The 9,412-nt window shown below is 44.5% G+C and overlaps 1 protein-coding gene across 1 annotated transcript in view; it reads right to left on the bottom strand.

Moving 5' to 3' along the window:
• The window catches only part of KCNIP1 (potassium voltage-gated channel interacting protein 1), a 218,922-nt gene that overhangs the window by 33,764 nt on the left and 175,746 nt on the right, over nt 1-9,412 (bottom strand). The gene's annotated exons all lie outside the window — the stretch shown is intronic.

Genomic DNA, 9,412 nt, shown 5'->3' with positions numbered 1-9,412 from the left:
GATGGCCAACAGGCACATGAAAAGATGCTCAGCATCACTAGTCATCAGGGAAATGCAAATCAAAAGCACAATGAGATATCACCTCACACCTGTCAGCATGGCTGTCATCAAAAAGAACACAAATAATAAATGTTGGCAAGGATGTGGAGAAAAGGGATCCCTCCTACACTGCTGGTGGGAATGTAAATTGGTGCAGCCACTGTGGAAAACAGTATGAAGGTTTCTTAAAAAGCTAAAAGTAGAACTGCCATGACTCAACAATTCCACTCCTGGGTATATATCTGAAAAAAAAAAATACTAATTCGAAAAGATACATGTACCCCACTGTTCATAGCAGCATTATTTACATTTGCCAAAATATGAAAGCAACCGAAGTGTCCATCACAGATGAATGGACCAAGAAGATGTGGTTGATATATATATATGTACACACACACACACACACACACACACACACACACACACAATGGAATACTACTCAGCCATGAGACAGAATGAAATTTTGCCATTTGCACCAACATGGATGGACTCGGAGGGCATTATATTAAGTGAAATAAGTCAGACAGAAAAAGACAGATGCTTTATGATATCACATATACGTGGAATCTAAAAAGACAACGAACTAGTGAATACAACAAAAAAGTAGACTCACAGATATAAAGAACTAGTGGTTACCAGTGAGGAGGGGGGAGCGGGCAATATAGGGGTGAAGGAGTAGGGAGGTATACACTATTGGGTATAAGATAGGCTACAAGGATGTATTGTACAACATGGGGAATATAGTCAATATTTTGTAATAGCTGTAAATGGAGTGTAACCTTTAAAAATTGTGTTTAAAAACTGCCCCAAACCAGGAACTCACCCAAGTATCCATCAACAGTAAAATAAACAACAAATTGTTAGCATGGTCAAGCAATGAAATGCTGCTACACAGTGATATGAATAAATTAACTACAGCAGCATCTAACAATATGGATGAACAGAGTGCAAAACCAAGTAAAACTAATCTAGGCTATTACAAGTCAGGACAGCGGTTATCCTTGGGGAGTGGAGACCCATGAGAAGGAGATTTTGAATCTCTCTGGCAGAGAGAATCCACCAGACTTGCTGATGTAGTGGACAGGCGTGTGAGGGAAAAGGATGGGGGGTGACAAGGAAGACCTTCCAGGCTTGAACAATTGGATGGATGGTGGAACTGTGCTGTGCAGTGCGGAAGGCTGGGAAAGAGCTGTCACATTTCTCTCTGTACCCCTGGCCCCAGCAAGGGGCTGTTACAGAGGCTGGGTTTGATTAATGCTGACTTACCTTTGGTTTGTAAGTCAATAACCTAATGATCAGCGCTGGGAGAACAGCTAGTTACCACCCTGTGTTCTACACATTTCATCTTCTTAGGTTAGTTCAGAACTATTTGTTCTCTAAATTCAACAGCTTTTTGTGGAAGCGTTTATGGATTTTTGTCAAATGGACAGAACATACCTATTCTCCTTATAGTAACAATGCCAGGTTATCTGCATAGGCACATATATGCAACAACCTCATATGTGCCTCATGATTCTGGATGTTGAGAAAAGAGGAAAGAACATTAAAGAGAGCCCCTCACTGCAAGTTACTATGTTCAGTGCATTTCGTACCCTGCATTGTATACTCCTTAAATAACCTCATGAGGATTATTTTATAAATACTCATTTTCTAGGTCATTAGGGCTTGGTTATTAGTCATCAAGTGACAGAGTTGGAATCTGAACTATGTCTGTTTTTACATTTTTATTGGAGTATACTTGATTTACAATGTTGTGGTACTTTCTGCTGTACAACAAAGTGTATCAGTTATACATATACATATATCACTCTTTTTTAGATTCTTTTCCCATATAGGCCACTATAGAGTGCTGAATAGAGTTCCCTGTGCTATGCAGTAGGTCCTTATTAGTTATCTATTTAATATATGGTACTGTATATGTGTCAATCCCAATCTTCCAATGTATCCCTGCCCCCCTTACCCCCCGGTAACCAGAAGTTTATTTTTGATGTTGCCACATTGCTTCTAGCTGATCAGGGATGAAGGTCTGGGGATCATGTGTCTTAGTGGGTGATGGAGGCCATCTCCCCATCTCAGCCTCTATGACGACAGGACGGAGTCCTGATGCTGAGAAGGTGCTTGGAGACCTCCAAGAGAGAGCACCTCTCAGGTTCTGTTCGCCCTTCTTAAAAAAACATTTACCCATAATGTCTCTTTATAGGGTAATAAAAATGAGCCATCTGTGGTTCATTGGGAAACATGTCTCAGGCTTATTAAAAATATATGAATTTTGGGCTTCCCTGGTGGCGCGGTGGTTGGGAGTCCGCCTGCCGATGCAGGGGACGTGGGTTCGTGCCCCGGTCCGGGAGGATCCCACATGCCGCGGAGCGGCTGGGCCCGTGAGCCATGGCCGCTGGGCCTGCGCGTCCAGAGCCTGTGCTCCGCAGCGGGAGAGGCCACAACAGGGAGAGGCCCGCTTTAGGAAAAAAAAAAAAAAATGAATTTTTACTTTAAGATGGGATGGCCATCTTAAATTTTGAAAAAATTATTCAAAATTATAATCCAAAATGTATTATATATTATTAATTTATTTTTAATGGACATATTTCTTACAGATTAGCATTCTAATTATTTCTGAAAAAGTGGGCAGCAACGAGGTAAGGTTTCCAATTAAAATTAATTGTCCTGAAGATAAATTGAGATCTCTGGCTGAGAGCACTTCAGCCTTTTCCCCATCTGGAAGCAAGAGCATCTGTCATCCTGGAAGGGCCAGGCTGGGATTCTCATTTGTGCTAGATTTGCCCCAAGAGCTTGAGGTTCTCCTCAGGAGTGGACTGGGGTGCTTCCAGCCACGGTTCCTGCAAAGGCACCAGCCACGGTTCCTGCAAAGGCACCATCCAAGAGCTGCAGGGATGAGGGTGAAAACCATTAGGACAGAACTGTCTCCAGCCTGCCTCTTGCTGCTTCTCTCCTCCCAGCCATCTGCCCTTTCTAACCCCCTTTCTGCTTGCTAACCCCTCCTCCAAGCAAAAGCCACAACATGCCTGCTGCAGCCATGAGGGCAGCTCTCGTTATGTGATGACAGAAAAATTTATGGGTCTTTCAAATGCTTTAGGTAATTGTAAAATCTCAGTATTTATAGTTTGATTTGAAGCTCAGTCACGTCAATTCAAATCAGGTCTGAGAGCCTTCTGTGTTCAGATGTTTCCATCTGTAAAGCTGGAGAAGTGAAGAGCTGGATGCTGCCCCCAGGGAGTGTGGCTTGATTCCATACCTGTCACACACTAGACATGTTGCTCCTGCAGTTAGGTCGCATGCCCAATGGCGTTTCCTTGTGTGTGTTAAAGACTCCTTCTCAGGGTCTTCCCAAGGATGAGGTGGATACCCAGGACACAGCACATAGTAGATGTGCAGGAGGTGTGGCTCCTTTCCTTTCCCCTCCTGCCTATGCCTGTGTGAGGAGGTGGCATGGTGAACTGAGCTCTGGGTCACCCTGCCTGGGAGTCAACCTGGCGCCATCTTTAAGGGACAACATGTAGCAGGGCTGGCCTGAGCCCTGGGAGGTTCTTCAGGGCAAAGAACACTGAACCACATCCCTCAACCCCTGATTCAGTGTTCTCTGCTGGGCTGGGCATTTCCATTCTCTGGGTTTTAATTCCTTCTGCAGTGAAAAGAGAGGGTGGGGGGATGGGGCACTGGATTTCTACTTTTCTAGCCTTGGGCAGTTCTCTCTATATTTTTAGTTATTAATCAATTATGGATCTAGTCTCCAGAAACTTCTCTAAAGTCACCTTGAACCTATGCTATTTTCAATTTATATTAATTTCCTCTTGAGATACCAAGTTTCATTAAGTTTATTGGCTTTGGTAAGTCAAATTTCTTTTAATTGGTCCTAGTTTACTTCTTTTAATCTAATTTTAGTATATTTAGGATTTGCTCAACATTTATTTCTTTTTTTTAACATGTAAGCATGTCCACGCTCTCCATATTCAGATTTTAGGGACGAGAAGACTTATATAAAAGAAGTTTAATGAACTCCTACTCTGTAAGTTAATGAATTCCTACTATATGTAAGGATATGCTAAGTACTTTCACATTTGTTAATCTCCTTTTATCTTCCCATCAATCGTGGGAAGTAATATTAGTATCCCCAGTTTGCCATTGTTCATGCGAAGTCTCAGAAAGCTTAAGTGACTCTCCCAGTGTCCCACAGAGAGTAAGTGCCTGCGCTGGGATGTGGAGCTGGATCTCTCTTTCTATGAGGTAATATTGCTTACACAATGTTGCAACAGAATGTTGCAATGTTGTAATGTTGCACCCAGCTGCTTTCTGCCTTCCTTCTCCTTCTCCTCCTCTCTCTTTACACATTGAGAGATGGAAGTGGTTATTCCTGGAGCTGTTCAGCATTGACTCTTTGCTTCTCCAGACCTGGAGGGGTTTTTTTTTGAAGCCTCCATGTCTTGTCTGAAAAGGACTGGAGACTCGAGAGCAGGGGTCCTCCAAGGCTCCCATCTAGCAGCCCACATCTTTTCTGTTGCACTTGGCTTCTGTGGGATCTTAGGATAAAGCCATCACTGCTGCAGCTTAATGCAGACCTGGCTGAACAGCAGCCCATACATTTAATACCATGCATGTTTAATCGCATCTGGCCAATGCGTGCATTACATGTTTGGGGATCTTTACTTAGGTCGTTCTTGGGGAAAATTGAGGGCATGTATATCAAGCAATTTTTGAATTATGTCTCTATTAGCATCTGTGAATATCTCCCCAGGGGAGCCAAGAAAACTCTATTAGCTGAGCATTTTAAAACAGGATTGGAGGAAGCAGTGGGGGAATATCCCATAGGAACAATAACTACAAACAGCACTTCCATGTAAACAGGTCTTAATGTGCCTTCTATATTGAATTCCTGAGAGTGAGGCTCTGGGGTGGTATCTCAGTGCCTCCTCCAGGACTGCACCCCTGAAGTGCTGGGAACTGAGGCAGAAGGCTCAGGGGGCCCTGCTGGCTTCCTGGGTACCAGAAGCCTCGCAGACCACAGCAATGCTGAGTTGTAGGCAACATGACAATAATGGCATTGTTGTGTGACCTTGAGGAAGTGACCTTGGGCAAGTCACTTCCTCCCCTTGGGCCCTTAAATTGTTAGCATTGAGCTAAATGCTTTCATACAATTCATTTCAATTAATTCTCCTAATGTCCTGCAAGGTGGGTTATATTACCCCATTTTACAGATTGGGAGTTAAGTAGCTTGCCCAAAGTGGTTAGTCAGCAAATGGTAGAGCTGGGGTTTAAATTCTGGCCTCTGACTCTAGCTTGAGGGTTATTTCCATGACACCAGATCATTTTCATGCTCTTTAGGGTGTTGTCCAGCTAAACATTCTATGAAGTATACCTTTTTGGTACCAGAAGCTTGGTGATCTCACCTTGGCTTTTGCAAAACTCTCTCAACTTATTGACACTCTAGCAGCCATGGGAACAGATATATCACTCATTAGTTCTGTGTTTTATTTATGGCTGCTGCTGGTTCCAGTGTTCTAGGGGTTATGGCTGGGGCCCAGTGCACCCATAAAGCATCCTAACTGATGGTTGGTCGTCATAGTGATGGTGCTGTAGAGAAACGCTGTGGCCCTGGCTGGATCACATCCCTTCTGTCTACCTTGAAAGCAAGTATGTGGGTCTTCTTACATAAAGTGGAATCATGGGATCATTAAAACTTCAAGGTTGGATAGACCTTAGTTAGATCATCCAGTGGGTTTTAAACTCCCATAAAGGCAAAGAATTCTTTAATCAAAGGAAATTTTGCTTGGCAGCTAAGTATGTAAAAGAGATGAAAGCAATCAGATGCTAGAGTTAAAGTGAGAGATCAGAAGAATGTTGTTTTCCTTCTTCAAATCCCATAGGGTGGTCCTTCAGATTTTGCAATTCATCGTTTGGAAACTAGTGATCTAATTCAACCTGCTCATTTTACAGTTGGCTAGGATGAGCTCAGTGAGGGACACTGATGTGCCCGAGGGAAGGGCTGAGGCTGAAGTCCAAGTCTCTTGACATGCTGCCAGGGGCTCTTTTCTTAACCATGTAAACAATGGCAATGAGTACGCCCCAGGATTGGGCTTGAAAGGATTCTAAATCCTTTGGTGTGAATAATTTGTGCATTAAATCCATTCATTCATCAGCTTTTACTGAGTATCGAGTTGTCAAGTAGGAGAACTTGCTCTATTCTTAGAATATTCTCTAAAATATGAGGGGATTACCCCAGGGTGGGCTAGAGGGGGAATAAATAGCACACTTCTGTCAATATTTAGGATGTATATTAGGAAGGTAACAGAGACGTTTGGAGCAGGAGCCAGGCTTTGGAGGAAAATGAAGGCCCATAAGAGATGAGCTAGAAGTAACTGTGTATGGTGTGGGATATGGGGTCTTTGCTGTGAAGTTGGAAGCCTCTGTCTGGGCTGCCAAATGCATTTCAAGGTGTGAGGCAGTTTTGGAGATAAATCTCTGGGTCCGTCATCCATTAGTCATTTGTTCATTCATTCAACACTTCTTGAGCATCCTGTGTACTGGGCGCTGTGTTGGGCCGAAGGAAGGTATGGTGAATAGGACAGACATAGTCACTGTTTTCATGAGTGAGCCCCTCCCCAAGTCTTTTCTTTGCTTATGGGATAAAGACATGTGTTCATTTGTTCATCCATTTAACAAATGTTTCTTCTTGGTGTTAGAACCAACTATCCTCTTAAAGTTGATTCCCTTAGGAGGTAGAGCTTAGTGACTCCTGAGGAGACAAGTCACACCAATCATCTTTCTAGTTTTTAAAATAAGCAAATGTGAAAGCAGCTAACGGTCTAAAGCCAGTAGACAGCTGTCCCTCAGTGTCCATGGGGAGACTGGTTCCAGGCCAACCCACCTGCAATAGATACCCAAACCCACAAATTCTCAAGTCCCTTATATAGTAAAATGGCATAGTATTTGCATATAACCTATATACCTTCTCCTGTACACTTTAAATCACCTCTAGATTACTTATAATACCTAATGCAATGTAAATGCTATGCAAATACTTGCTCAAGAGCAACAAATTCAAGTTTTGCTTTTTGGAATTTTCTGGAATTTTTTTCAAATATGTTCTATCTGCAGTTGGTTGAATCTTCCTATGTGGAACCCACAGATATAGAGGGCCCACTGGACTATGTTAGTACCATAATTTAAAAAAAAAGATTGTACTTGGGTTCTTCCCATAGAAATTCACTGACAAAACAACTGTCTAAGCAGCGATCCGTTTTTCAAGAGTGATTCGAGATCAGTTAGGGCGCAGAGGAATGGAACACTGTCTAGATGAATTTCGATGGAAATGGATTAGAAACAGGGAAGTCAGGGAGAGAATGAATGGAAAGACCAGCCCAAGTGGGCATCACAGTAGAAGGCTGTGAGTAGCATGAGAGAGATTTGGGGTCCTGGGGCTGGACAGAGAGAAGACCAGAGGCATGGAGAGGGAAGGTGAAGGCAGAGAGGAGGAATCTATGGACAGATTTGACTTTTTAATCCTTAAATGTTGCCTTGAGGGAAATAAAGGAACAATACTGCTGTGCTTACTTATTTCAAGGGCATTGTATCAATGAAGTACTATGTTGAATATACTAAACAAGTGACTATGTGGGTGACACTGAACTCTTTATTTTGGAAAACCTCAAATGCCCAGCCTGAGAGATGCCTAACGAGGTAATCAGACAGACTGTTTTTTACAGTCAGGTTTATGGACCTTGGATACAAAGGCTGGGTTCCTCCCTGGGACTGATTTTGTCTGGGGGTGATGGTGTTCTGGCCACAGGTCAAGTGCAAAGTGGGTTGCTGTGACTTTCTTTTGCAGAGTAGAATCTCTAGAGATTGAAGCACAAAGAGTAGTTGGTAAACTGTTAACTAGCTAAGCAGACTTCTCAAGGCTTCTGATGATAGAATGTAAGTTACTGGACACCCAAGTGAACCACAGAGAATCAAGTGCTTGCCTCAAAACTGGCTAAATCTCCTTCCTGTTATTGCCCCCCTCCCTCCCTCCTTCCTCACTCACTCCCACCTCTTCACCTCTTACTTCCCTGCCTCTTCTGACCATTTCTCTCTCCTCTCCCCTCTTTGTTTCTACCTCTCACCTTCCTATCTTATTTCTCCTCTTCTCCTTTCTCTCTGTAGTTGAAAATATTATGGACTTTTTAAGCAGGAGAACTTTATTCCTTAAAGGAATTTACCTTCACTTTTCTTAATATAAAAATCAGGTTGTGATCCTTCTCTGTGAGTACCCAGGAATCTGCATCATTATCTTTAGCTTCTGGGCACTGGTGTCACGATAGTACTTGGGAATAAAAGTGGGGATTGGGATGTCAGGGCCAGCTACAGGCACTTTCACTTTATCTGTATTGTAAAGCATTGTTTTAAAAAGTGAGATTTCAGAGAAGGTGGAAGCTCGCAGTGGAGCCGCAGTCCCCGGCTGCCCGGTTGTGCCCCGCTTCCTCCCTCCCGCTCCGTCCCTTTCTCCTGAGCCACCACCTCTCTCCCGGGAGTGACTGAGGGCCCAGGGACCCCGCCCCTGCCACCCGGCATGGAGCCCAGGTCCCCGTGCAGCCCTAACTCCCTGCTTGGCGTCTCTTCCCTCCGCGGTCACTGAGCCCCCCCAGAGCCCGAGCGGAGGGCAGCACGACGCCCTAGGCCGACCGACCGTGGCCCCGCCCTGGCCACCCTGCCGCTGCGCTCTGGTTGGACCCTGCCGGCCAAAGCCTGGTACGCCCTCGGGTCCCCACACCAGCTGTGTGGCTGACACGGTCTTGGTGCCCCAGCTGGGTGTCAGGCCTGTGCCTCTGAGGTGGGAGAGCTGAGTTCAGGACATTGGTCCACCAGAGACCTCCCAGTTCCACATAACATCAAACGGCGAAAGCTCTCCCAGAGATCTCCACCTCAACGCTAAGACACAGCTCCACTCAATGACCAGCACGCTCCATTGCTGGACACCCTATGCCAAACAACTAGCAAGACAGGAACACAACCCCACCCATTAGCAGAGAGGCTGCCTAAAATCATAATAAGGTCACAGACACCCCAAAACACACCACAAGACGCAGTCCTGCACACAAGAAAGACAAGATCCAGCCTCATCCACCAAAACACAGGCACTGGTCCCCTCCACCAGGAAGCCTACACAACCCACTGAACCAACCTTAGCCACTGGGGGCAGACACCAAAAACAACAGGAACTACAAACCTGCAGCCTGTGAAAGGAGACCCCAAACCCAGTAAGTTAAGCAAAATGAGAAGACAGAGAAACACACAGCAGATGAAGGAACAAGGCAAAAACCCAACAGACCAAACAAATGAAGAGGAAATAGGCAGTCTACCTGAAAAAGAATTCAGAGTA

The sequence above is a fragment of the Physeter macrocephalus genome, chromosome 2, assembly GCF_002837175.3.
Source record: "Physeter macrocephalus isolate SW-GA chromosome 2, ASM283717v5, whole genome shotgun sequence".
Taxonomy (NCBI): domain Eukaryota; kingdom Metazoa; phylum Chordata; class Mammalia; order Artiodactyla; family Physeteridae; genus Physeter; species Physeter macrocephalus.
The sequence above is the reverse complement of the archived record's forward strand: the minus strand, read 5'-3'. Positions and strand labels throughout refer to the sequence as shown.